The sequence below is a fragment of the Neovison vison genome, chromosome 8, assembly GCF_020171115.1.
Source record: "Neovison vison isolate M4711 chromosome 8, ASM_NN_V1, whole genome shotgun sequence".
In the NCBI taxonomy this organism is placed as follows: Eukaryota; Metazoa; Chordata; class Mammalia; order Carnivora; family Mustelidae; genus Neogale; species Neogale vison.
Window position 1 is genome coordinate 138462285 of NC_058098.1, and position 27305 is coordinate 138489589.

Genomic DNA, 27305 nt, shown 5'->3' on the forward strand with positions numbered 1-27305 from the left:
AGTGAGTATTTAATTAATTTATTTATTTTCTGTACCTCTCTCCACCTCTTTCCAGTTGTAAGAGGTACCGAAGAGCAGATGAAAAGGATAACGTGATTAACTTTAAATGAAACGAATCCATCATACAAATGTCCCAGGGAGCACATTTGTTGGAGGGTGTGGGAAGGGGCCCAGGGCTGGGCGGGCTGGAGGAAAGGTGTGTGGAGTTGTCCTTTATCGTCTCCCTGGCCGGGTTCCTTGGGTGGGGAAGCCGCTGTCAGGCGAGGTGATTTACTGAGTGGAGAGGCGCTCCTTGCCTGCCGGCCCTGCCCCTCCTGCCTGCGGGTCTCACATGTTACTGCGGAGGAAGGCCCAGGGCCCTGGTGAATATGCACGTGTTCTCCTGCCAGAAAAACCCATTAAACCGTGATTAGCTAGTAACAGTTTATGGTAAATGACCTTTCCCAAATAGCCAAATGGCCTCTTACTTGGGCCCAGAAATAAATGGGAGAATGGAAATTGATTACATAACCTCATTTTCCCGATTTCCTAACACAGTGTCTTGCCAGACCTTAGGCTTCTCTGTACGAAGACAATAGCCTCTTCCCGGACTCAGGGTGAGTCAGGTTCCTGGGCTGTTTCCTTGGCTGGAGATCTTTTGGTCACATCCTCTGCGCGCCCTGCCCGGGCAAGGCTCTCTGAAGGCCCCCAGGAGGATGACCTGCTGCTTTTACAGCTCTTCGTAGGTCCTCTACCACACCGGGGCAGACACAGCCATTCAACAAGGGGCTGTGGAGCTCCTGCTGGGCACCAGGCACCGTGCACCGCACTCAGGATGGAAGAAGAGACAGCAGAGCTAGGTCTGTCCCTGGGGAGGCCCAGATCCGTGTGCTTCGCCTAGCGTTCCTGGGCGCCGTGTTCTGTGGGGAGGAGGCCCGGGGGGCTACTCTCCCTGGCGGGGCATCGCTTTCCTTATCAGTCTGGAGCACTGAAAGTTCCTTCCAATTCCGAGCTTCTCTGTCTTGGAGTAATCTAGAACAGAAATACTATTTAAAAATGTGATTTTTTTGGGGGGGGGGAGGGGATGTCTCTGAATTGCTAAAGTAAAACACCTTCCTTGTACTTTGTACCATACTGAGAAACAGAAAGGGAATAAATTCATTATAATTCTACGATGAACTGAGGGACAATATTCCCTAGGGGTAATCACCGTTGAACATTCTACTTTGATAATTAGCCTTTTTTATGTATATATTCCTTTATATTTTTAAGCTTATTCCTTCAAAGATTTTTTTGAGAGAGAGAGAGAGAGAGAGGAAAGAAAGAAGGAACAGGGAGAGTGGCAGAAGGAGAGGAGGAAGCAGGGAGCCCGATGCAGGACTTGATCCCAGGACCCTGGCACCATGACCTGAGCCGACGGCAGAGGCTTCACTGACGACTTGAGCCAAAGGCAGACGCTTCACTGACTGAGCCGCCCAGGCACCCCGCATATATTCCTTGGCTGAGGTCAAGAACAGCTACTTTTTTGTTTGTCCATGAATTCCTACGGGTATGTATTTTTTTCCATCAGGGCGTCTGCCCCTTCAGCATGATTTTTTAAAAAAAAGATTTTTATTTATTTATTTATCAGAGGGAGAGAGAGAAAGCACAAATGCAGGCTGAGTGGCAGGCAGAGGCAGAGAGAGAAGCAGGCTCCCCGCTGAGCAAGGAGCCTGATGAGGGACTCCATCCCACGACCCTGGGAACCGACTGAGCCACCCAGGCATCCCTCCCTTCAGCATGATTTTTATGGTTTACTGTTACTGCTGCTACCATCTTACTATTTCTCTTATTATTCCGTGGCACAGATCAAGTGTTCACAGCATGCCAGGGCTGATGTCAGGGGCTTTATATAAAAGCCAGGCCTTACTGCCCACTGCTGGGGTGAGATTCCCTCACCAGCCCATTGAGGCTGACAGGCCTTGCGAGTGGGGGTCCCCGCGAAGCCACGTGTCCCCGGGTCCCACCCCCACTCGGCGCTGCACGTCTGTTCCCCATCTGAGTTCTAAGTCTCAGCCCCATCCCCCTCCCCGTCCGACTCGGGTTTCCCGCCATTCTGAACAAGCCTTTGATTAAACCCCCGCAGCTCCACATTGACGCAGGATCTCTTCTTGTGGCTCCAGATACATTCTAGCTGTAGAATCGCAAAGGCAAAGGTCACCTTAGCTCTTGGCATGTGCTTCCATTGTTCCTCTCTCCAGAACTAGAAGCTATAGGAGAAATGCCCTGAATCAGACAAGGAGCAGACAAAGGGAGCGGACAGGATGCTGAGGCTGAACACATCAGACTCTTCCAAAGCCGGACGGAGATGCCGAGGATGGAGGGGGACGGCGGGACCCCAGCCCGGGCCTCCGTCTCTGCCAATGCCAGGAGCCCTTGACTGACAGCAGGTAAAAGGGACAACCGTGTAGGGTATGGGCTCTTCCAGCCACATCATCTAAAGTTATGGGTATCTGTCAAATGCTGACTTTTCATTTGCCTTGAATTAAAAACCAAAATCATGCGGGCCTTTATTGTCTTTCTCTGCTACAACCAAGCCTGAAGCTCGTGCCGACGTTTCCCACGTAGAAATGTCAGACGAAATCCCAGTGCCATCAAGCGAGACCTTTTTTCCTCCACCTGCACATTATGACTCTAATAAACACGTTATCAGCTCATGAAAATGATGGCAAACAGGTGACTGAAGGATTTGTTAAGTCAGCAGCAAAGATTAACAGTTCTTTTCAGAGAAAGCTGTGAGAGGTTCCCCTATTTAAAACAATTGTGGCATGCGAATTTTCAGCACTTAAATCATTATCGGCAATTAGTCCTTGTCAAAAAGGTTGCAGCTGGCTTCAATTACAGGTAAGATTTTTTATAATTTGAACTTAGTAGTGCGTCTGATAAGTAGGACTGGGAGGAACACCCTTTGGGAGATTGACAATTTGAGGAAAACTTCAAGGCATTTCAAAATTCAAAAATTCATTATTTTCAGCAATGCTTTGTTCCTGACATCTATTATTAAGCTTCTAGAAAAATTTCCATGAACTCCATCCTTCGGCTGTATTCTTCCCTAACAGAAAAATCACTGGTGATTAAAAAAATTGCTTTTTAAATTATAAATCACTACATGAACATTATATACCCCCAATTCTGAGCAGCGCAAAGGATGCAAAATAAAAACGTCTTTGTAGACATCTTCTCGTCCTCAGTCCACCCAGCTCCAGAGCTGAGCAATTTGGGGTTTCAGTCTTCTAGAAATTACCACCGTAATTTCATCTGGAATTATTTTACCACTGTTTCTTAATCAATTAACTTGGGAGCATTAAGTCTTCACCAAGGAAGATGTGGGGTGGGGGCGCCTGGCTGGCTCCTTTGGTAGAGCACACGACCCTTGATCTTGAGGTTGTGAGTTCAAGCCCCAAGTAAGGGTTAAGAAGGGAAGGAAGGAAGGAAGGTTGACTTAGTGCCTTTACATACCCTCTCATCTTTCCTTCATATCTTGACTTTTGCTGGGTATGTACTTTCTAAGTTTTTCTGTAGTTTCACAACTTTAAGCACTATGCTTACCTATTTCTTGATCCACCAACTTTAGATTTTTACCATTTTCCTAGGTGTGTAGCAATATCTTGAGGCTGTTTTAATTCTCCTCTTCTTGACGACCTAGGAGATGGAATATCTGTTCAATTGCTTCCTTGTCATCTGCCTGTCTTCTTTGGTAAACCGTTCAGCTCTTTTGCTCATTTTTAAGTCCATTTCTTACTTTCTTACTGTTGAGGTTTTTTTTTTTTCTTTTTAAGATTTTAAAAATTTATTTGATAGAGAGAAGCACAGCGAGAGAGGGAACACAAGCAGGGAGAGTGGGAAAGGGAGAAGCAGGTTTAGCCTGATGCGGGGCTCCATCCCATGGGATCATGCCTTGAGCTGCAGGCAGACACTTAACAACTGAGCCACCTGGGCACCCCCTTACTGTTGAGTTTTGAGTGATTTTTGGGTACATTTTGGGTAATAGTTGTTTCTTAGATATGTCTTTTGCAAATATTTTCTCCCAGTGTGTGACTTATCTTCTCATTCTTCTGACATTGTCTTGTCCAGAGCAGAGGTTTGTAGTTTTAAGGATGATCAGCTTATTAATGATTTCTTTCCTGGATCCCTTTCCTAGACCCTGGATCTTTTCTAGACCCTTGGAGCTATAGAACAGCGAGAGAGCCATGAACCTGAGACATTATCTCTTGATTCCCCATTAATAAAGGTGAGAAAATTAGCATCTTTATAATCCCCAACTTTCTTCCCTCTTTTTCCAGCTATGCCATCATACTTTAATATTTCTATGTTTATCGTAACTAAAATGTTTTCTAGGTTCCTAAGGATCGATTCTAAAAAGGAAGAGTTAAAAAAGCAGCGTTTCTATTACTATGATTATTTAGTATTTTTCCTGCAAAACAAATTAAGAAAAGGTTCTGTGTTACTAAATTGGTGCTATTTGAAGGGTAGTCTTCTAAGAGTCAGGACTAAATGTAGTTTTCCTTTTCCTAAACTCTACCTATTGCTCAAAATTAGGGCATCTTTAAATTTGCTCTGTTTTTGGGCCATGTGGGTTCTGTACAGCTACCTTCCCTTTCCTCTCACGCCTGATGTTTCTTTCTTTCTTTCCATTTTTTTTTAAAGATTTATTTATATATTTGAAAGACACAGAGAGAGCAGGGGAAGGGGCATGGGGAAAGGGAGAGAATCTCAAGTAGACTCCTCACTGAGCAGGGAGCCCAACATGGGGCTTGATCCCAGGACCCTGAGCTCGTGACCTGAGCTGAAATCTGGAGTTGGTTGCTTAACTGACTGAGTCACTCAGATGCCCTTGTCCCCACTGGTGTTCCTTATGTCCTTTCTTTTCTTTGTTTTTTATTTTTGTAACCGCTGACTGAAGGAACATATGCACCCTCATGTCTTTTAGACCTTTCGGGATCTTAATCATACAATGTACTTAACTGGATTTGTTTCTAAGACAGAAAGACGAAGACCTTCGCAGAGCATGCTTGGTTTCTCTCTTAATGTGTCCATTGCTTTCTAAACACACCACACAGCTCTCAGCCTTGGATCGCTCTCCTTGATGTCCTCCTTTGTTCACTGCGAGTTAAATTTTATAGCATCTTTTTTCTTGAGGTCCTTTTTCATTTTCCCCAAGTGTAACTTTTCTGAGCCACAGTGTCTCTGTCTATCAGCTTAGGATAAATATAATGTCGTAGGGTTGATGTGAAGGTTCAAATTTAGTTTCTGCAGTGTGCTAAGAAGACGACCTAGCAAGTATTGCTTGGCAATAGTTTCAGAAAGGGAAGTAAAACTCTCTGAGTCCAAAAACTCTCAAAATATCTTTATTTTATACCACCTGACTTGGCTGATAGTTTGGAATAGCCTTTCAGTTTTCCCATAAAATCTAAAATGTTTTGCTTCTTCATCCCCCAACATTACATTCTATTGGCATGTCTGAGGTCTGTTTAGTTCTTGTCCTTTGTAGATCATCTTTATTTTTTTTTATCTCTCCCTTCTAGAAACAGAGAGGGCTCTCATTTTATCATTGGTGTTCTACTACGTTAACAGAGTGCAGGAGGTAGTTTTGTATTCTCTTCCGTTCATCCTGTTTGATACTGGCTATGCCCTTTCTATTTGAAAACTCAGGTCTCTCTTTAGTCAAAAAGATTCTCTTCTTCTATTTCTCTATTTCCTCTTCTTTATTATCCTTGTTATCTGCATCTAGAGATCTCTCTAAGGATACTTTAAGATGTAAAAAGTTCTCTTCTGTTTCAATAATCGTTTCTCTTTTCACTGGGGTCAGTTGTCTATTTCTTTCTCTAGACTATTTCATCTAATTTTTTTTCCTTTTCAAATTCCTGGTGATTTTTGGTTGAGTCTTCATGAGTGTGGGGTGAAGGTAGCTGATGAACGAGGGTAGCTGGTGTGGTTTCCTGGGCAAATGTGTTGGTCTATAAAGCAGAACCATCACCCTCTTGACCTGGACGCCCATGGGCAACTCTGGTGGCAGTTGCACTTCCCCTGAGGTAGGAGAGCAGAGAACGGGCTTGGGACCTCCCATGACTGTCACTTTCCCCAATGTATCCCAGGTCCTCGGAAGTAAAAAATATAACCAGTAAAATAAGGGCCATAATTTCATTGTCTCATAAGCAAACTCCTACATTGGTTGAATTTCCCTGCTGGGGGAAGAAGGCAGTGAAGCATGTTAGGAGGGACTGAGCGGCAGTGAAGTCCAAGGCGGAGAGTTGGGAGAACAGGGTGAATGTGTGCAGAGATGAGGCACCACCATGTTTCTCCATTCACCGTTGCCTGTGGGTCACCCATTTTGTTGCTGTTAAAGAAGCCAACAGCATGTTGGGCCTTCCCAAGGGGCCCTCCTTCATTCCCAGGGGCATTGCTCACAAGATGCTTTTAGCTGAGTCAATGTGGCTGTTTCCTCCTGCGTGGTCCTTATCTCCAGGGTCTCCTTGGCAATGTCTGACTCTTCTGGGATTTCTGTGGGTGGCAGCCATCACCGCCGGGGATAAACCTTAGACTTTAGCCCACATCTTAAGACCACTTGAAGTGGGGGGAGGTCCCCAGCCTCCTCCCATTCACAGCCCAAAGCTGACATCAGTGTTTTTCCTGCTTTCTCCTTCCAAGTTCCCATTTTGCCTCATGATGCCCTACCTATCCGGTTGCCCAAGCTGAGAGGCAGGACACATCACGCAGAGTTTGAGCTGCTTTAACAAACACCACGGCCAGAGGGGCTTGAACAACAGAGATTTATTTTTCACCGTTTTGGAGGCTGGAAGTCTGAGATCGGGGTGCTGGCATGGACAGGTGAGGGCCCTCCTCCTGGTGTGCAGGAGCGTGCTGTCTGGCAGAGTGGGAGGTCCCCTCTCTGGCGTCTTTTCCAGGAAGGGCCCCGGTCCTGTTGAGGAGGCTCCACACTCATGACCTGCTCACCTCCCAGAGACTCTCCTCCTGATGCTGTCATGCTGGGGACTAGTCTTCGATGCACTGGTTTTGGGGGGGATACATACTTTCAGTCTGTAGACTGCCTTGTATCTTTCACATGTCTGTTGTGTGTCTCCTTCACCATCTTCTCTTTCCTGAGCCCAAGTCCTCCTCGTCCTGGTCTGCATGTCTCTAGATGCTTTCTCCCTGCGTATGTGTCTCTCTCCTACAACGCTACACATCCAGAGGGTGGCCTTCCTGCTCCAGGGCCCAGTGTGTGGGACCATATCTGTCTGTGTCTCCTCTCCTCTAAGCGTCCTTAGCACCCCACCCCAATCTCTTATGCACCACCACCATCACCACCACCAACAACAATGACAGCCAGGGGTAAGGAAGCCCCCCATGGGCTGGGCTGTTTGTTCTTCTCCTGTTTGCTTCACTGCTGATCTCCAGGGCCCAGAGCAGTGCACAACATACCGTCAGTGTTCAAGAGTAAGGTGTGTGTACAATCAGTACCTATTTCTATCCATCCTTCCTGTGTGTCTTCTCCAGCTCCTACCCTAGTCTTCTGATTTTCCCTCTTTCCTTCCCTGTCAGGTGGCCCAAACACATACAGACTACCCTGTGATAGTACCTTCCTGATAGTGGAATAGTGGAGGAGGATGCAGTGGCCACATCTGTGGCTACATCCTGTGGGCTTGAGGTATGTTACTTCTCTCTGGAGAAGCTACTCCACTCTGGGGAAGCTACTTCACTCTGGGGAAGTTACTCCAACTGGAAGTTACAGATGATGTTGCTACTTGGTTGACCTGTTCTGTAAAATGTGTTGGGATTTAGGGGCCAGACTGGTGAATTAACTAGATGCGTGTTGGTGTCACACCCTGCACCTTCTAGGTCTTCAACTTCTGGTGTTTCCTCCAGGTGTGGGATATATTTTTGATTTCCTATCTTGTTGTGGATGTTCATCGTGGGGGGGATGCATTTCAGGGATTCCATTGAATTTTCCCACTGTGGTCATTCTGACCTCCTACTCCAGAAACAAATGTAGTAGGTCTTCCCATTTCCAGAGCCTCTTTAAATTATACCTTAGGGCTTTGGGAGAAGACCATGTATTGGGTGTGTGGACCCAGGGAAGCCACTCTGAGCCAGACCAAGCCAGGTCTTCCTTACCCCTGGCCCACACACCTCCACTTTGATGCAGGGCTCAAGGATCCTGCCTTAGGCCCCCAGTTATCAGCGTCATCTCCATCTTGTGCCCAACAGTCTCAAGGGGTCTGGGCATCCCCTGTCCTCTAGCATGGGTTACCCAAGTGCATGGTGTAGCCTTTTTGGAGAAGAACGAGGGGAGTCTTTCCCCTGTGCACTTGCTGTGATGTCACAGGTCTTCCCTCCTGGGGACCCACCTGTTCTTCAGGCAGTGGGCATGTGGCCTGAGAACTGGCTTAGGTCCAGGTACCAAGTCTGGTACTGATATGTGGCTTTTTCTTGGGACAGTTCGATTATCTTGATTCAGACTCTCTATTACCTTTCCTTGAAAAAAAAATTTTTTTTTTTTTTGAGTGTGTAGATTGAACAGTGCTCTTGCGACCACCTGTCTCTCTCGGTCTGAAGCATGCTGTGTCCACAACACTCTCTGGGTCAGGCGCCTGTGACTGCTACCCCAGCCATGATGCCCAATTATCATCGTGCCCCCCTTGCACCTAGTTAGATGCCACAAGGGTTTTTATCACTTCAAGACTCCATCAGTGCATTTCCATTAGGCAGTCCAGCTAGGTGACGACAGGATGGCCCTTCAGGAGGAGCCTCCTCCTCCTCTATCCCACTGTGTGGAGGGCAGTCTGGGCATTTATGCTTCTTCCTTGCAGGCCATCCTAGCACCATGGCAGCCCTGCCCTGGGGCCTTATTACGGAAGGCTCCAAGTCCTTCCTTATGTACGGAAGTTCGTATTACGGAAGATTCGCCCGCACGGAGGCATGCTCCCTATTGCACACTTAGGTTCTGTGTCTCCCAATCCAGCCCATGTGGGGTCCTGTTGAGGGCTCTAGGCTGGGTCCTATAGTCTCTTCTTCCCTGTAGCAGCCCCAGAGCTTCCCCAGTAGGGTGTTTCTGTAACTTGGTCTGCGAGTGGGAGGGCGTGTGGGAGTCGATCTTGGGGTATATCTGCTGCCAGTGGGGCAGAGGCCTCTGCAGAATTTTTCAGAAAGGGCAGAGCACTAGCCTTTGACAGGAAAAGAGGGGTCTTCTGCAGGTTCAGAGGGTCCTCAAAGGGATTTTTGTGTGACCTCTGACCTAGAAATCCCCATGATAATTATCAGGGTCCCACTCCCTTCCAATCAGAGTCCCTTACTGGTAACGTGTGCTTGTTGGGTCTAAGGATTTAACCTTCTCTGGAGCCCTGCAGCCCTGATGACTAAGTCCTGAGCCTGATCTTCAGCTTTCCTGAATCCCTGGCTAAAAGAGATGCATCTTCTTCAATGTTGCCACTGAGGTCTCTGATTTGCACGATTCACCTTAAATTGGCGATTAATAACTCTTAGGCTTCCTTTGTCTTTCTCCAACAGATGATGACACTTGGTGACAGCCATTCAACTCCATTATCCTCATAATTATCACTTTCTGCAGCTCTCCCGTGTCTAAGATACTGTAGCTCTTAGCACCTTCCTTCCCTTCCGTGGTGTCTGTCCCAGTGCACCAGTGGGAAAAATGTTAACAGTGCCACCATGACAACCTGCCAAGGGCTTCCAGAATCCCACCTGCCACTGGCGCCAGGGCCTCATTGCTGGCTGTTCCCATTTAGTGGATGGAGGCTGTGCACCCCAGTGCTGAGTTCTCATATCTAAATTGCCATTTATAGACAATCTGTGATGTCCTGGTGCCTTGGGAGTGTAAGGAAGATGTTGCATGTCTTCAGCCTTTGTTTTAATGAAGAGTCCAGGATGCATGTGCATTCCCACTACATTGATTTGAAAATACCTGTGTGTGCGCAGAGATGAGGACAGACACCTGCCAGCTCCAAGGGTGACCATCCTGATGGGAGCAGGCAGATATGGTGGGGACCTACAAACCACCACCCAGAAGAGAGAAGCACCTTAGGCCAAGAGTGGACTTGTTTTGAAAAAACAGAAGTGGCTATAGTCTTAGGTAAATGAAGAAAGAGAAAGACAAGACTTGAAGAATCTGGTAAATAACTAGTTAACCTTTGTGTTTCCTCAGACTTTATACTTTTTCAAGATTAAAAAAAATGTATAATCAAGGCTTTAATTCTCACCATCAGATTAATACACAAAACCACACTATTCTCTTGGGAAGGACCTTGGAATAATTTCTTGAGGCATGACACGTGACATGCTTCCAGCCCCTCTTCCGGTTCTGCCCCATCCCATCCCACATACCATTTCTTTCCTGTCCTCCTTTCTTCCACCCATCTTTCCTTCCTTTCATACCTGTCTATTTATTGAGCGCCTAGCCTGTGCCACACACCAATCTAGTCCTGGGTCTGTTGTGTCTTTCCCTGGGTCTCAGCGATCTGGTCCCAGGATCATCCAACCAGACTGGTCTTTTGTGGATTTCCTGGGGCCTCATCAGCATGGGAATGACCTCCAGACAGATTCCCTCTTGGATGCATCTACGTCCCTCTACATGGAGTTTCTCAGTGGTATAATGAGGGGGATGATACTTTACATTAATGGAGGGGGTCTTAATCATTATTTATAAAGGGTGTTGAATGTGCAAAGCATAAATGCACCAACTGCGAATTTAGACTGGATCCCATTTTATTGAGTTTCGGCAATTTCTAGCATGGTCTTCAGGCAGGGCGTCATAGGTTTGAAATATTACCAACCGTCTATATTTTGTAATATAAAAAAATCTCATTAAGGGAAACACATCCTTTAGAGTTATCCTTTCCCCAAGAAATCCCATGCAAGCATGCAGGCATGGTAGCTTTTCTTTCCCCTCAATGCAAGGGCCAAAGCATACAGCAATTAATCTTTTGTTTACTTGAAACTTTCCCATTCACAAGGTTTCATTTTCACATCCAAACTCCCTGCTCTTTTGTGCAGGGAATAATGGTACTGTATTTCTAATTACGAGGCCTCGCTGCAACTTCTGAATACCGCTTTTCTTCCCTTTTCCTCTTCTTCTAAGAAGTGCCCATGAGAAACAGAATTTGTATTTTCCCTGGTTTGCAAGTACCATCCTGCGGGACGCTCTCCGTTTGGTCCTATGCTCCCCCTTCTCTGTGTTTGGACTGTAGCATAAATAAGGCCCGCTCAAGATTCCCACTGGCGAGGAGCTGCTTTTTTTTTTTTTTTTTTTTTGTTAACCAACCCTTTCAAGCCAGGTTTTTTTAAATAATAAAAATAAGTTATAAAAACCATCCCCTGGGAGCAGCTTTCAGGCCACACAGTTGGTAATTTCAAGGGGGGGGGGCTGCAGCCCTCATTGTGCTTCACTTTCCCATGATTCCAGCTGATTTCTTTTAAGTCACAGCGGCTTTCATTAAATTTGGTCATTCCAGGAAATGGACGGTCTCTCGTGCACATTCTGGGGAAGGTAAGGAAACAGAGCAGGTATGCGGTGACTGCCCCAAGTGTTTGACCCAGGGAAGGAAGGGATGGTAGTGTCCTCGTCTTGGACTTGTCTGGGCTTGGCTCTGTGGTGTCCTGGAGGAATGGAGGAATGAGTGATTGCAAGGACGATGAGTGATAGCAGGTGCCATCGGTGGTGGATTTGCTCTGCTGCTAGAGCTGCAGGGTGTGCAAAGGCTCTTCCTCCCTATGCTTCTGCTTCCCCCATTTGATAGAATTTCATTCGTATTTAGATGTCCCGCCCTCCCTCCCTCCCTTCCTCTTCTTCTTCTCCATCTTCTTTTACGGATCAGGATCTCAGGATGTGTGAGCCATCCGCTCACATCTATCAAACCACTAGCTTTACGGCTCTCTCGAGCATTCTTTTGTCTCCTCGACTATGTCTTACCCTTATCTAATATCCCCAAGCAGAGCCGATGTGTCCCTGAGGTATGGTGGGGACAGTGCCTGAGGCCCGAGATACTTTCAGGGGCTCATGAAGTATTTTAATTTTAATTAGAACTGAAAGGGAATTTTTACATGGAAGAAAATGTCTTAATAAACAATATTAACATAGCCCTCTTTTTATTGCCGTGGAGGAATATATAATTTTATATACTGTATTATGGAAGAAAGGACCCATGGAGGCAAACATGCCTGGAGCCCATGAGGGTTATACCGAGGCTCTGTCCCAAAGGCTTTGTATCTTCTGATAGAGCCCGTGGTTCTCGGTCTTGGCTGCATATATGGCCACGCAGCCTGCACGCTGTTCTTAGGGATTTGGAATTAATAGGTCGGGAAGGGGCCTCAGGCACGGGTGATTTGCAAGCCCCTCCGGTTATCTGGATATGCGGTCAGGACTGAAAACCACTGTTTGGGTATTAGATGCTTTCAGACTCTCCTGTATACAGCAGGCACCTGGGTGTCTCCATCACTGGAGATTCGGACTCGGAACCCGGGGGGCGAGGCCAAGACCCTGCATTTCTGACAAGCTCCCAGGTGGTGGTGCAGCGGCCGGCTCATGCCCCCCGCCCCCCGTTCCCCACCCCTCCCCACGCCCCTGGAGCAGGGGGCTAGGCTAGGTGGGTTCTGCTTTGAGGGGACATGCCACTCTCTGCCTGGACTTCCAGCACCGTCGTGACGATAGGAGCCGCTCTCCATCGGGCACCTCTGTGTTCTCCGTGCTGCTTTAACAGCGCACCTGCCTTCCGAGCAGGTGGTCTTATCCCTCTTTTCCAGATGAGTAAGTGGAGGTTTGGAGAAGCGCAGATCGGAGCCCAGGGCGCCACAGAGAGAACTGGCAGTCCTGGGATTCGAGTCTGGTCTGGCTGAGCCTTTGGCCCCCGCTCATGGCCCGCGTTCGGGGGACTCGGCTCTCCCACCCGAGGCCGCGGGTGAGCTTTGGTGGAACTGTCCGTGCGGTGCTCTGTGACGGCGTCTGAGCTTTCTCTCGGCTGCACGTCATTGTCCATGTGTCAAGTGGCTCTTTTCCTCTCTCACGAGCCTGCATCCCTTCGAGCTGGGCTGCAAGTGCGAACCCCACCGTCCCCCGGGGGGCACACGGGTAATCAGGAAATGCAGCAGGTGACACGGGCAAAGAGTAGCGTCTTCTAAGGGGACGGCCCTTTTTCAGAGGAAAAGCACAGAGGGCTGTGCACACGTGCGGGGCTCCGAGGCCAGTGAATGCCGATCTAGTGACCATGTCTCGCGTCTCCGGGGCCCCCGGTCTCGTCACACGGTCTGCTTCTCGGTCTGTTTGCTGAGCAGGGCTGCTCAGTTTTGGTGGCCTCTGACCACCAGCCTCGAGCCGCCTGTGTGGTGCCTTTGCTGACGACCTTCTCATCCTCCTGGGATGCTTCTGTCTCTTCCTGGCTATCAAAATGTTCTCGCCCTTCCCGGGGCCGCTCAGATTGGGCTTCTTCCAGGGAGCCCTCCCAGCTCCTGACTTGGTGCCTTTCCATCACGGCACTGACAGCGAAAGTCCCCATTGAGCATGTGCCCCAGCGATTTCATGCTTAATGTTCCACCGTCCCGGGGGCTCGCTCTGAATCCCCTCCCTACCCCCACAGCCCCTGAACAGGTGTGGGCGACACCAGTCCTCGGTGCGTCTTTGGAATTCGGCTGGATTTGTGGGTGTCCCTTCTGCATCATGGATGGATCAGGGAGCTGGTGAACGATCACCGTGGGTACAGGGACTACGGCCATTGTGTCCCTCAGCTGAGTTCCAGGAAACTGTGCAGCACTGTCGTGGTGAGGAAGACCCAGGGAGAAGCTTGAACAGAGACAGAGCCTCATGACTGTGTGCGTCTGTGCGTGTGAGTGTGTGAGTGTGTGTGAGTGTGTGTGTGTTTATCCGTATCCCAGAGCCCACGTTCCCTACACGTAGAGGTGAGGATGTCAGTGGGACAGTCGTCTCGCCCAGGTGGGTGTCCCACCCAGGACCCCCTTACCCATCTTCATTTTGTCTTTTCCTTCCTCTGAAGGGATTCGTGGTGCGGGAACAGCAGGAGAAACTTTTCTTTCTGAAAACATTGTCGAAAACGTTGCCAGAAGTGATCTCCCACGTGACATCCTGTGGGGCCAGCCTTTGATGTGGCTACCCACCCCTCACATCCCCGGGCATTGCCAGACGTAGGCGCTTCTGGGCATCTCTCATTCCCAAGGGCTGTGATTATATCTCTGACAATTCATGACCCCCCAGGGTGAGGTGTTTTTTTTTTTTTTAACTTGTAGAAATAAATCAATTATTTAAGGCAGTGGCTTTGATCACTATGAGCTTCTCTTTGGTGGAAAACCTCGCTGTTCTCCAGGAGCTTCCTCCCTGCCCAGCACGTGGGGCAGCCCTTCCTTCAGAAGCCCAGCTGTCCCCAGGGCACCAGGGGCACACCGCAGCCTTGGCCTCGGTGGCCAGGCACCCCCCGCATGGCATTTGCACTGGCCACCCCGCCGCAGCTGAGCAGACACGGAGCGTGGCCGTGGTACCCGTGATCTTCAGCCCCTTCCAAGGTGGAGCTGCTCCCTGCCCTTAGCGGGGATCCATACCGTGTTTTCTGAAGCAACCCTTGCACTGGTTGGGTGCAAACAATTTGGGGTCACTTGGGATCGGTATGAATTAGTGTCTATATCATATTAATGAGATGTTAATTGCTCTCGCAACCTTTTTAATGCAAATTAATCTAGCGCTGTTTGCAACGTCATGTACCCAGTGTAATACCTTCTAGCCTTTCTATTATCGTCAAAGCAATTAGTGGCGCACTGGTCATGAAAAAGGTGCTCCGGTCTGCTCCCTGCTGCACATCAGGTGTCTTTTGAGGGGAAAGAGATTGTTCCAACGTTGACAGGGTCACTTGAAAGTTATAGTCTCACCCAAACACAGGGACGTCTGATAGGAGTTGCAGTGACATCTGTGTGTGGAATTTGCCTGGATGGGACCAGGCTGCAGGGGTATGGACCCTAATGCTGCCTAAGACACCCACCCTCATTTGTGTCCCCTCTGCTTTCTCTGTGGATGACCGGTGTGAGTGAGAGGGGCTGAACTGGGGCCTGCAGCAGAAGGAAGACTGCGCCCCTCATTTGTACTTAGTATCATGTCTTCCAGTACTCAAACCACAGAGAAAATTGGATAGAGGCTCAGCAGTAAAAAACTGTGAGTATGTATAAAGGCCCACCTTGCCCCATCTGCTTGTATCGTGCTGTTAACCCTCACAGGCCGTCCAGAGGGGTGTCAAAGGCCAAGGGGCCTGGGAACTGCCGCTGGGGGGAACCACGGTTTGGAAACTAAAGAACCCTAAAACAAGTGACAACCAGTCTCTATTTCAAATTTTTGACATTTGGCACATCATGATTTTTTTGCATTAATTTTTGTTTTTATTTATTTTTTAGGAGAGACAGAGAGAAAGAGAGAGAGAGAGAGCATGCATGCAGAAGCACAGGCAGGGACAGAGGGAGAGATAGAGAGAGAATCCCAAGAAGACTCCCCATTGAGCACAGAACTCTATGTGGGGCTCGATCCTATGACCCAAGATCATGACCTGAGCCAAAACCAAGAGTTGGATGCCAAACTGACTGAGCCACCCGGGTATCCCTGTGTTAATTTTTATTTTAAAAACTATTACATGAAAAATAATTTTTTTCTTGATTTCTGAGATTTTTGATTCCTTTTCAAATGGTGCCTCGCTAGCTCCTTTCTAACTTCCTAGCTCCACCCTGGAGCCGTGGAATGGGTGACTGTATTGATTTTTGCAAGGACGATGGCCCTGGTTTAGACAAAGTATTGCTACAGGGTTTGGGGATCCCGGGACTTTCCTGGGCTTCCCAACTTTTTAAACATTTGGGAAAATCCCAGCATCTTCATTATCTTTGAAATTGAGAGACACATCACTCAGCTAGGCAGCTGGTGACAGGGTTTTCATAGAGGCAGCTGTTTTCAATCTTCTCAGATACAGGCGGCGTAGAATAAATAATACCAATAATTCTCCAGATAAAGTTGAGTCATCTGCACACGTGCAGCATTGACGATGGACTGTGGGTGCAGACTGTGGGTTTTCGTTTGGCTCTTCCACTTTCTAGCTGAGTCCTTTAAGATCATTGAACCTGTATTTTCTTATCAGAAATGAAAATGAAGTCTATTTATAAATTAAATTATTTTAATAAATAAAACAATCTGGGCAAAGGATTTGACACACATGAGACCCGGCCCATTCCTAGTTTCCCTCTTCATCTGAAGGGAGGAACTGTGTTCACAAATGAATTCTCGGTTTGCTGATGCTGCCAAGGGTCAGGTGGTCTTTTATTTATTTTGTCACACAGTTAGGCGATCCTAGTTGCTGAAAGTCACTGTATTTCCCCAGACCCTGAGATTCCAGCACAGTCCCCTGTATATGGGAGGACCTCTAGCACAGGCAAAGCGCTCCATTATCTCTGGAAGAACTTGGGCTCCTCATGGGGCCTGCCAGTCCCTTCTCTTCTCCCTGGGGCACCTCCCTTTATTCTCCTTTCTTCCCTAGAAAGACCTCTGTGTGTCTCAGAGCCTTCCACTGCTGCAGTAGGGAGGGGACACCAGTGAGGGCACCACTGTCACCATGTGAGTTGGTCCTCACTGTGTCCAAAATGCTCTGGGTTCTTCACAGTTGTAAGAGAGATGCTTTCTTGGTTCGGCACTGTGGGTGTTGCTGTTCACCCTATAGCCTAATCCCGTGTTACCAGCCTCACCTTAAGGGAGATGCTACCAGCCGGTGGTCCCAACCTCCACTTCCAATCCGATTCCTTACATTTTCTACCTTCTAGCTAGGAGTAGTCACCCGGTACAGTGATGGCAAAAGGACAGTTGAGGGACAAAAGGGACAAAAGGAAGGGACAAAAGGAAGCCGAGTTTGTTTAGAGTTCCAGAAAACTTCTGCTACCATGGGGACCTCTTTCTTCTTTTGGGTGGAACAAACGAAGGTGTGGTAGACGGCGCCCCTATAGTTCTCACCAATTGGAGGCCCCTAGAGTCTCAGAATGGCACCGCTGAACCAGATAAATGAGTCTCTTCTTTGTTTAAGCCGCTGTGGTTATGTTTTCTGTCTCTTTCAACCAAAAGCCTTCCTTTCTGGTGCACCACCAGCTCCAGTCCTCCGGGGTCCGTCCAGACTCTCCAGCTGATAATCATGAGACGAAGCCACTCTAGTGCTTGGGACGGTCATCCCTGTGATGTGATGAAGGCTGTGTCCCTGGTGTTCTCTACCTTCACAGGAGTCATCCTACCAGCCCCAAAGCTCCTGAGTCCAGAAGAGCCCTTCGGGGTCCTCCCCATGTTTCAGCAGCACATGCCCAGACATGTCCATCCGAACTGCAGCCTTTGCTTGGGCTCCAGCTGGGCCTCCTGCTTCTTGAAAGGCATCATGAAGCTCTTGATTGGGAAAAGATATGGCTTCTGCAAAGTCAATCCCTGAGCAGGGAGACTTCTTGACACCATTGCTAAATGCCAAAATATGGCCTTGTTTGGAGATGTTCTTAAAAACCTCCCCTTTGGATTTAGAGTTTGTTGATGAAAGGATATACAATGCTTATGTCAAATGGGAGGACAAGGGTGTTGCAGAGACCGGAAGAAGGAGTCATGAACTGTGATGTTCCTCAAAGACGCCTTCCAGATAAAGCGAGTGTGTTGGAGTGAGGGGCATCGTACTTTGCTTTTCCACAAGGCCGAAGTCTCAGGATGCAGAGGGCAAGGTTGGGATCTTCAGACCGCTCATTCAGTCCTCCTCCCTCTTGGACTCTATGCCATTGCCAGGCCCTGGGGCCCCTCTGGCCTCCTTTGTCCTTCCTTCCAGCTGGGTCCTGCCCATCACCACCTGTTGACATCTGAGTCAATTACTAATGTCAACAGCAGGGGAACACATAGCTGATGTAAATTCAGTTTTCTGAAGATTCTGTGAGTCTTAACTCAAAGGAATGAATAGGATTTTAGGTACCAGAATAGACTTGTTGGGTTGGGAGGCTGATGAGCATTGGTGAGTCGTGGAAGCATGACATTTTTTTTTTTTTTTTTAATCAGGCAGTAAGAAGCATAACCCTCTTCCAAAATTCTTATTATATATAAGGGTGGCATATGTTTATCTAGAATAGCTCCTGATGAATCTGCTTTTTTAAAAAGCTTTAGACAAAAACAGTCTTCTGTAGGTTGTGGCAACTGTGGGGATGCTAATTTTATGGTGAGCCATAAATTGATTGACAGGAAGCAAAACAATAATGGGGTAGAAGACAATTGGCTCAGAGACAGAAGCAGGCAACTCACAGGAGATGATTTGGTTGGCAGAGGAGGCCGAGGACACTTGAATCATGACCCCATAAGCCAAGCATGGCAAGGAATTCTGGCCAGAGGTCCCATGGCTCAGTCAAGAGCTCAAGTTGGGGCCTGGAAGAGCAGAAGGCCCTGGCAGTTGACTTGGCTGCACTCTCCAGGGAAGAACTTTGTTGCCTCATTGAAGAGATGTCCGGGGCTGAGGGATGGGGAAGGAGGTACTCACCGAGCTGAGACAGCAACACCTCTAGCTCAGCCACAGAGAACCACAGTGCCCTGACTTCCAAAGAGCTCCAAAAAGAAACCCACCTGGTCTAGGAGATGGGCTTCTAGAAGAGCCTGGTTTGGGTTTTCCAATTTCATCTGTTTTCCTGTAGTTTGCCTGCTTCTGAAAAACATAGTAATGAAACTCGACGCCCAGACTCTAGCGGTCGCACCGTTGGGGGTGGGGTCCTTTGGCTCTGCTGTTTCCAGATGTGGCCTGATGTGTGCTCATGGTACTCACCCTGGAGTGTCTGCTGACTGAATGGAAGCACTTGTGGGTGGACTGAATGCAGCAGAGCACTGCGGTCTGGGAGAGGAGAAGCTCGTATTCCCTTGCTGGTGGTGCTGGAGGGACTGGCCTCTGGACTGGGAAATTCTCTGCTCCAGGAGACTTTCTTCCCCTGTAGATTCAGTGCGCTCTTATGAAAAACTGGTGAGAGACAAGACATGTCAGTTTTGGGGCCAGACATCTGCCTCTGGGGCTGCTACCCCAAACCACAACAATAGCAACAGAAGAAGGATGATATGGGCACATTTTCTTGGGGTTTTTCATGAATGGTTTTGGTTGGGCATGTGATGGCACATTCCAAGTGTGATTTTGAATAAACTTGAATTTTCACTTGATTTAATTTTTAAATGGGCCCCCTTTGTAGAGGTCTTTGCAAAGTCAAGTTGACTAAACTTCCAAAAAGCACCAATGTGCCTACACCATCCCTAGATGCAGAAATGTCCCTTGCTGTCCTGGTTACATGGTGGCCCTCCTCTGATAAGACTGGGGTCTGTTTTTGCCACCCACACCTCTCACGGCCCCCGGACACATAGTCAGCACTCCTGGGCATTCTGCTGGAAGTACCTTCAATGCTAAGACTCCTTTAAAGTCTATCTTTCCTACACAGTGTGAAGTCCATGGTTTGAACAATTAGCCAGCTGCTTCACACCAACCACCTCCATGTTTTAGGACAAAATTTATTTTTTTTTACCTGAAACATAAAAATAACAGTCCTCTGCTTCCTAAATCATGCCCAGATAAATAGGTCATGGGTCTTTCCAGGCATAGCGAAGTCTTTTGGGCAATAGCTTGCGAAGCATTCACAAATTAAGATGCACATTCAATTATAATTCCGTAGTTAGCTTTGGGTGCCTGCCCTGGTGTGTGTGTGTGTGTGTGTGTGTGTGTGTACGCATTCTCACGTGGGACCGACAGCATCGTGCACAGGACATTTCACGTTTTATGCGGCGGCTCTCTGCCGGGTTAGCCCTCAGGCCTGATGCCGCTCTCGCTCTCTTTGCAGATGTCCTTGCAAGAAGTAAGATCTTGTACAAGGGCTTTAAAAAAAAACCCCTGGGAGCCTTGTGTGCAAAGAGGAAGAAGAAGCCCACATTTTTGTTTAGCAATGTCTTCTGGTAACTAAACTATTTTTTTTTTAAATGACAGAAAGTTGAGTTCAAGTGTGAATTTAACAATGTTAAATCAGTCATTGTTTAGCCGCTACCCTCTCTGCTGGGTGAAAGGGTGAAATTAGGCGTGGCGTCTGGTCCCAAGGAGCTGAAAGTCTGTTACCGGAGGAAGATGTAGACAGATACGGACACACAGAGACAGGTGGGCACACAGGTAGAGAAAGTGCACATTCAGTTTTAGTTTTTTTAAAAGATTTATTTATTTATTTATTCTCAAGAGATCGAGAGAGCGCAGGTGTGTGTGCACATGAACAGAGGGAAGGGCGGTGGGCAAGGAGGACGCAGACTCCCTGCTGATGAGGGAACCTGATGTGGGGCTCGATCCCAGGACCCTGGGATCATGACCTGAGCCAAAGGCCGATGCTTCACCAACTGAGCCCCGCAGGCACCCCAAAGTGCACATTGACTCAGTGTTTCCCGTGTCCCAGGCTCTGGTGCCTTCATTCTATCAGCACAAGGAACCCTCACGGTCCCCGTGTGGGTAGGTATTACTACTGGTGCTGTTTCTCATTCAGGCACAGAACAGCGACAAAACTTGTCAAGGTGCACACAGCTAGTAAGCAGGGAAGCCAGAGTTCAAAGCTGGATTCAGTCCCTGCGACTCTCTTCCCAGGCGCCATACTGGCCCCGTGTCGTTTGCACTTCCGATTCCAGCTGGCTCCTCTCTGTGCCTGGTCTAGGATTGGTGGACACACCTGACTGAGAGGTTGCTGGAGAGGTGGGGAGCATCACAGAAGTTTGGGGGATACTGGATTCTGTGTCTTTCTGGGGGTGGGAAGCCGACTGTGGGGTGTCTTGCATGCAAGGGTGGGGGTGGGGTGGGCAAGGGGAGAGCACACATAGTCCACTTCTCTCTGGTGGCAGCCCATGAAGGGTTTTCTGAGCTTTCTAGCCCCGTTTTGAAGCATGGTCATGTGTTGGCAGAGTTCGGCGTTTTAGATGACTTTTCCAAAAAGTTGACGCACAGTTCAGAATCAAGTTGAATCTGACACTGAAAGTTAGAACCTGGTCAAGGTTAAGGAGTGCTTCAGACTTTGGAAACAAATGGATCCACCCCACGGAGTTATGAGAGGTTGAGGACTGATTCGTTTTCAATTAAAGTAAGATTTTGGAGCTGGGATCCAGGTTTTTTGGCAACAGATTTATCAGGGAGGATAATGAAAACGGAGTCGGAAAGGAATGACGTGCAGCTGACTGCTTGCTTCGCGTGAGTGAAAACACTCAGACGGCCGTGGAGGGAAGGCTGTTAGAACTCCCTTCCTCACGTAGTCATGCATTGTTTGCACCCACAGGCCGAGTAATTCGTGCCGTATTTTAGAAGGTCTTGACATGAGAACGGCTTGAGAGCATCAGTACTCTGCTCTGCTGCTGGGGTTATTGGCGATACTGGATTTCCTCTTTCCAGAAGATAAACTGTTGTTGCGAACAGGAATCTCAAGGGAGAAAAATGTTCTTGCCACGGAGGTGATATCGCAGAGGCTTGAAGACAAGATGGCCTTTGGTGGGGCCCCGCGGAATGGGGGGCAGAGCCCGAGACGTGGCCGATGCGGGTCACAGAAAGCCAAAGCTCACTTGTCCACTGGACTTGTGCCTTTCTGCTCTGTGGGGCTGTCACAGGAGAACAGGAGGGCGGGAGCCCCAGGAAGGTGACACTAAGTTGTGTTTCACAGACCGTGCCGGAGGGCTCCCCGATGCCTTCCCTGTCCTGAGGGTTCGAAGCAGCCTCCTGACTCAGGGGTGTATTCTACTCAGTGTCTCACCTTTTGGAGACTCTCTAGTTTGCAAGGACTCAGTACCGTGGAGTTGGGGGTCTGATGGTTCTCATAAGCTTTCCTCCCCAGCCACATTCACAGCTCCTGCAGGACACAGAGCACGGCACTGGGCACAACGAAAGTGCTCAGCGGCCAAGCGACTACAGAAGTGTGCATCTTCACTTTCAGCTACAAAAAGCAGCTTCATCGGGGCACCTGGGTGGCTCAGTGGGTTAAGTGTCCACCTTTGCCTCAGGTCGTGATCCCGGGGGTGCTCCCTGCTCCACGGGGAACCTGCTTCTCCATCTCCCTCCTCTCCGCTTGCCCCCACCCCCACTCGTGCTGGCTCATACATAAATAAATAAAATCTTAAAAAAAAAAAAAAGGCGGTCCCATCGATACCAACCCCTTACCGAGGACTAATACCAAACACGGCAAAATTCGGTTGTTCATTAAACACAGGACCTTTTCCATTTCGCATGGAATGTCATGACCCTCACTGGCGATAAGCCAGGGTCTACGAGTCCAAGTCTGAAACCCTCTGAAGGAGTTACAGCATCCGATAATGACAGAACCATTGCCTCTGAGGCGTCTTCAGGGAGCTGGGACACGGACTTGCTTCCTGTAACAATTATTCATGGATGAGGGTCTCCGATGTGTTGAAACAATGGATTCTCTGATGCGTTTGATACTTCCTCCCAAATACTGTTTATAAACTTAAATTGCTTTGTGAAGGAAGACGAGGTAGCCAGGCAGAGTTAGACTTCTGCCTAGTATGAAAGCTTTCAAGATTTATTCATCTGCTTATTTCAGAGAGAGAGAGAGCGAGAGAGCGCATGAGCGGTGGGTGGGGGCGAGGGAGAGAGAGAGAATCTCAAGCCGGCTTTCCGCTGAGCAGGGAGCCCGATGCCCCCCCGTCTGGGGTCCTCATTAACCCACGTTGCCCTCCGGGAGGCGACTGCACTGCGGTGGGAGAGTGAGGTGGAGAGAAGGCCCTCTCTCCTTCTGGTTCGCACGCAATGTTGGGTCTGGGGGACTCGGGTCTAATTTTTTTCTTTTTTGATGAAAGATCAAGAGTAAAGCTTCGGCTGGCAAACAGGAGATGCCGCAAGATAGCCATGTTGGTTTTGTGGGTTTTTGAATTCATGGTTTCCCTGACTTGAGACTTTTCAGGGTGCTCTTGTTTTGGGGGGCGCTGGGCTTCAAGGAAGCCCACCTCAAACTACTTGTCCTTGAAGTGAGAGGCAAGGGCAGCACCATGGGAGCAGCTGGCTCTGAGAGTCTGAGGGAGGCTTTGAACTTGCCTCCACACGTGTTATGTATCTGTTTCTCACCTTTTTTTTCAAAACCACATGATTGGAATACAAATTATTTTTGCGATGCAGAAACACTTAGGCATGTGAGGTGAAGCTTCGCTCTTATGGGCTTATTTTTCAGGGGGATCAGTGTCGATGGGGGCCAGATGACAGTCACCTGCAAATCATCTGACTGCTCCTAGAACCGGCTTATACACCTCTTGCTAAATGTTTTGCTGTTTCTAGAAACACACTGGTGTGTTGAAAGAATTTCACAAGAGCACTGGTCCATTTCTCCTATAGTCCTTCCCATATTTTATTGCTTGCTTTTGCTGATGAGAAATGCCTCTGTGATTTGGGTCTAAACTGCATCAGGGAACAGCCTAAGAACCAAGTCTGGGGAGAGCATCTTTAAAAAGAAAGTATGTCTTGGCCTTTTTAAACCCTGGTATGCTTTCTTCTCTACCAAGAGTTTAATCCGCAGAGCACACCACTGGGAGGCTTGCTCACTTGTTGGCCCGGCCATTGCTGGTTGACACCCAGATGGCCCGATGAAAGTAGGAATCATTTCTCTATTTGCTCTGAAAAATGTCCTGGTTTGGACACGATGCCACACGGGCGTGGGACTCACAGTGCTCACTCTGGTGCCCACCCAGGGGCAGAGCCTCTCCCCGTATTTGCACACCGCACTTACTCTGAGCTTCCCAACTTGCCTCTTTCCAGCTCACCTCATGGGGAAAACAATCCCGTTGATTTGAAACTCATTCAGGGAACAGTGACCAAATTTTTGACCCCTGGCTCCTTTAGAAAAAAACGCGAATGTCAAAGTGTACCCAGTGCTGCTTGATCGGCTTCCATTTGCAGACTCCAGAGTCGGGCAGTGTATTTCCCTAACCTCTCTTGCGCTCCAGCGTCTATGCAGGAAGAATAAACATGTTCTTCAGAGCATCATTCCGAGGGGGTTGAAAATGCCTGGACATCAGGGTGTCTTTGGGCAATGGCTCCGTGGTGCTCCTCCAGCCGGGAGAAATGTTTGGGTCCCTGTGACGCTAGGAGGGAGCGTGAAATTCTATCCTGCTGTCTGTTGCAGTTTTATAACGTAATTTCCCCAGATCCTTGAGGAAGGTATCTTCACAGAGGCCTGCTCTCCCAAAGCCCGAGGGAATTGTTCCATCTCTGTCTCCCCCCGTGCTTTTTCTTACCCCAGGCTTAATGAACTTTTCTTGGCCGTGTCCACCGTCAGCGGGTGGAGCCCACAAGTGAAGACTGGTTGGCTTTCTCTGCGCTGTGCTGTGGCAATGACAGCTCTTAATCACCATGAGAAATCTGAGGGAAAGGTGGGCCTTCCAGGAGCCTGTCAGTGTGGCCGCAGGAAGGAAGGCTGGCAGAAAATAGAGGGAAACTATGGTCCAGTCTGTGCTTGTGGAACAGAAGGTGGTGAGTCCTGGAAGGTCCTGCAGAAATAAAGCCAAAAAGAAAAAAATAATAACCCAAAAGATGCCACATCGATTTCTTCCTTTGTTGTTATTGTTTATACGACACAACTGGCATTTGATCCATTCATTTTCGGGTTAATAAATCATTAATGGAATGCCTGCTTTCAACCAGACAGTGCCTAGGCATTATTCCAGAGACTTCCAGATAATACTGAATGATTCTGGAGTCTGAGTTTAGTAGGATGACCAGCAACAAACCGCTCTTAGGGAGTAGTCCCCAAAGGGGGAAAGACCTGGGGTATCATGAAGGTGCACAGGGACACCCATCTCGGCCCGAGGAGGACAGTTGTGCAGGGAGCCAGCTGGACAGTGGATGAAAGCAAGCAGAAGGCCTGTCTTCCAGAATGACATGTCTAGGAAATCAAAGAGAGTTCCAGATGGCCAGAGGAAGGGTTCTTCCTTGGACAATTCATTCATTCATTCATTCATTCCACAGTTATTTATTTACTGGGGCTGCTGTGTGCCGAAGGTGAAGCCCAGCACTGTGAAGGTGAGGCTAGAAAGGTGGATGGGATCGCGAAGACCCTCGCGTGCGGGTAGAAGGGCACAGGCATTACCCAGAGAGCCTCGCACAGCCTCGGGAGGCTTTGGCCATGAGACCCCATGATGGGACATGCGTGTTGGCTGTGGCGTGAGAGTCGTGTTGGAGGGGACGCAGCCCGGAGGCAGAAGGGATGGACAGAGGAGGAAGGATAAGCCATGACAGTGGGGGGTCGGGGGCAAGGAGTTTCTCCATCAAGAGGATTTGAGTGAGTCAGATCTATTTATCGGCTGGAAGAGGAAGGGCGAGTCTCGTCCGAGCGTCCGAGCTCTCTTTGGGGTCAGCAGTTGCCCGGTGGTGGTATCATTACCCAGATCGGGGACAAAAGAGCAGAGGTTGATGAAGATACCGAGTTCTGTTTTCAGTGGGTCTGACGGGCCTCAGGTGCCTGTTGGCACAGCAGGGCTTAGGGTGATGTGCCCAGGACTCTGGGATTTTCAGGCTGAGCGCCGGCAGGGGCGGAGGACGGAGAGTTGGGCCGTAGGAACAGACGGGGTCAGGGGGTGGTGCTCAGGGTCCAAGTGATGATGAAGTCCTGGTGTGATGAGATCACTCCAGAAAGGAGGAGCAACGGGCAGTAAGGACATCCGTGGACACTCACTCTGCTAAGTGCCCTACAAAGCACTAGACCTTTTCGTCTTTAGTAAGACCGACGAGAGACTGCTGTAAATGTCCCCATTTCACAGAGGGGAACTTGGAGGTGGAGAGCAGTTAAGTAGCTTGCCCAAAGCTGCACAGCATGGAGGAGGAGTTGGGGGGTTGAGGAAGTGGAGGGGAGGAGGGCCGGCAGGAAGTGGGGTGCAAATCGGGGCAAGTCTAGCTCTCCTCCACCTGGCACTCTCTTGGGTTCCCGGTCTGACTGCTGCCCCATAACTGCTGAGCCCACCAGGCAGCACCTGAAGGCCGTATCCCCAAAGAACCCTGTCTTGAGAGCACAGGATGAGTTCTCAAGGTGCACGCCCTCCTTCGGACCTCCAGGAAGGGAAAGAAAACTCTGTACCTAGCTTCCTTCACGCCCAAACCAACCTCCCATCTCGGTAAGTGGAAAACCCACTTAGCTTGGAAGCCCACGATAAACAGCAACCTCTCTGGGGAGCCCTCCCGAGTATCGCAGTCAGACACGGTCCCTCTCACCTCTCCACGCCCCTGCTGCTTTGCACGTGTAAGTCACTTACAAGTTCTTTCCCACAGTCATTCGTGCTTCTGTCTTGATGTCCTTGGGGAAAGGAGCTCTTCCTTACTGATTTGTGTGCCCTGCATGTTGTAGGCGCGATGATATTAGTATGATTAGGTGCTCTATAATTGGACCTGAATGAAGGAATGGAAGGTCCTGGCAGCTCCCCACTCCCCCCCCCCGCCCCCAACTTTCCCTTTCATGGGTGATTTTGCAACCAAGCTATCCTTGCAGGCTATCCTGATGTTTCTTTGTTTCCTCTCTGTACGTTCCCTGGGTTCTTTATGGCCTCCCCATCTGTGCCTTCTTCAGCCCGACACACATTAGAATGAGCTCTTCCGTGTGTCTGGGTCCTCCCCAGGCTCTAAGTCCTTGACTGCCACGTCCAGTATCTATCACTCGGAAAGTGGCAGCAAGGTGGGGTGGAATGTCAGTCCCCTGGAAAGCCCTCTCCAGTCCTCCTGGTTCATCCCCACAGCACACCCCATTCTCCCCAGGGCAATCAGCTGCCCCCTCTCCTCCCATCCTAATGGGGGAGCAGGTGGCCCAGCCTTGCTCCATGTCCCCTCTGTGCTTCTTCTGGGTCTTCCCAGACCCAGGCTCACACATGATGCCTCAGTGATATGGGCTTCAGCTTTGATCAAAGCTGAAAACCGCAGCTGAGACCTGCGCCGGCTGGTAAATGAGCGAAGACTGACTTCAGCCAGTTGGGCCAGAGTCTGCAAAGACCCCGTGCCAAGATCCTCTGCCACAGTTGCGAGTCAGAGCGGCTGCGCTCTTCCTTAAAGAGAGGCGCACCGTGGGGGAGCGCACAGCTGTACTGCAGATGTGGGATGACATCGGCGAGGCTCACTGCGGCGGCCGTCGCGTTTGTCACTGTGGATTTCCTGCCGGGTGACTCCCGCGCTCTCAACAAAGAGTGGAGGATGAGGTCGGAGACGAGGGAAGGGGAAGGAGAGAGCGTGCGTGTGTTTCTCTTACTTCTTTCCAACGTAAACATCTCAAGCAAGCTC

At 49.1% G+C, this 27305-nt stretch overlaps 1 long non-coding RNA gene across 3 annotated transcripts; it reads left to right on the forward strand.

Moving 5' to 3' along the window:
- Positions 1 to 688: 688 nt before the first annotated feature.
- LOC122915338 lies at positions 689 to 19201 on the forward strand. 3 transcript variants are annotated; one of them, XR_006386047.1, is made up of 6 exons: positions 689 to 839; positions 2220 to 2408; positions 4160 to 4249; positions 6667 to 6846; positions 7561 to 7666; positions 17114 to 19201. It is a non-coding gene; the product is annotated as an uncharacterized LOC122915338 (long non-coding RNA). The 3 variants fall into 3 exon arrangements; XR_006386048.1 differs by lacking the exon at positions 17114 to 19201 and adding an exon at positions 9526 to 11256; XR_006386049.1 differs by lacking the exon at positions 689 to 839 and adding an exon at positions 1422 to 1528.
- Positions 19202 to 27305: the final 8104 nt, after the last annotated feature.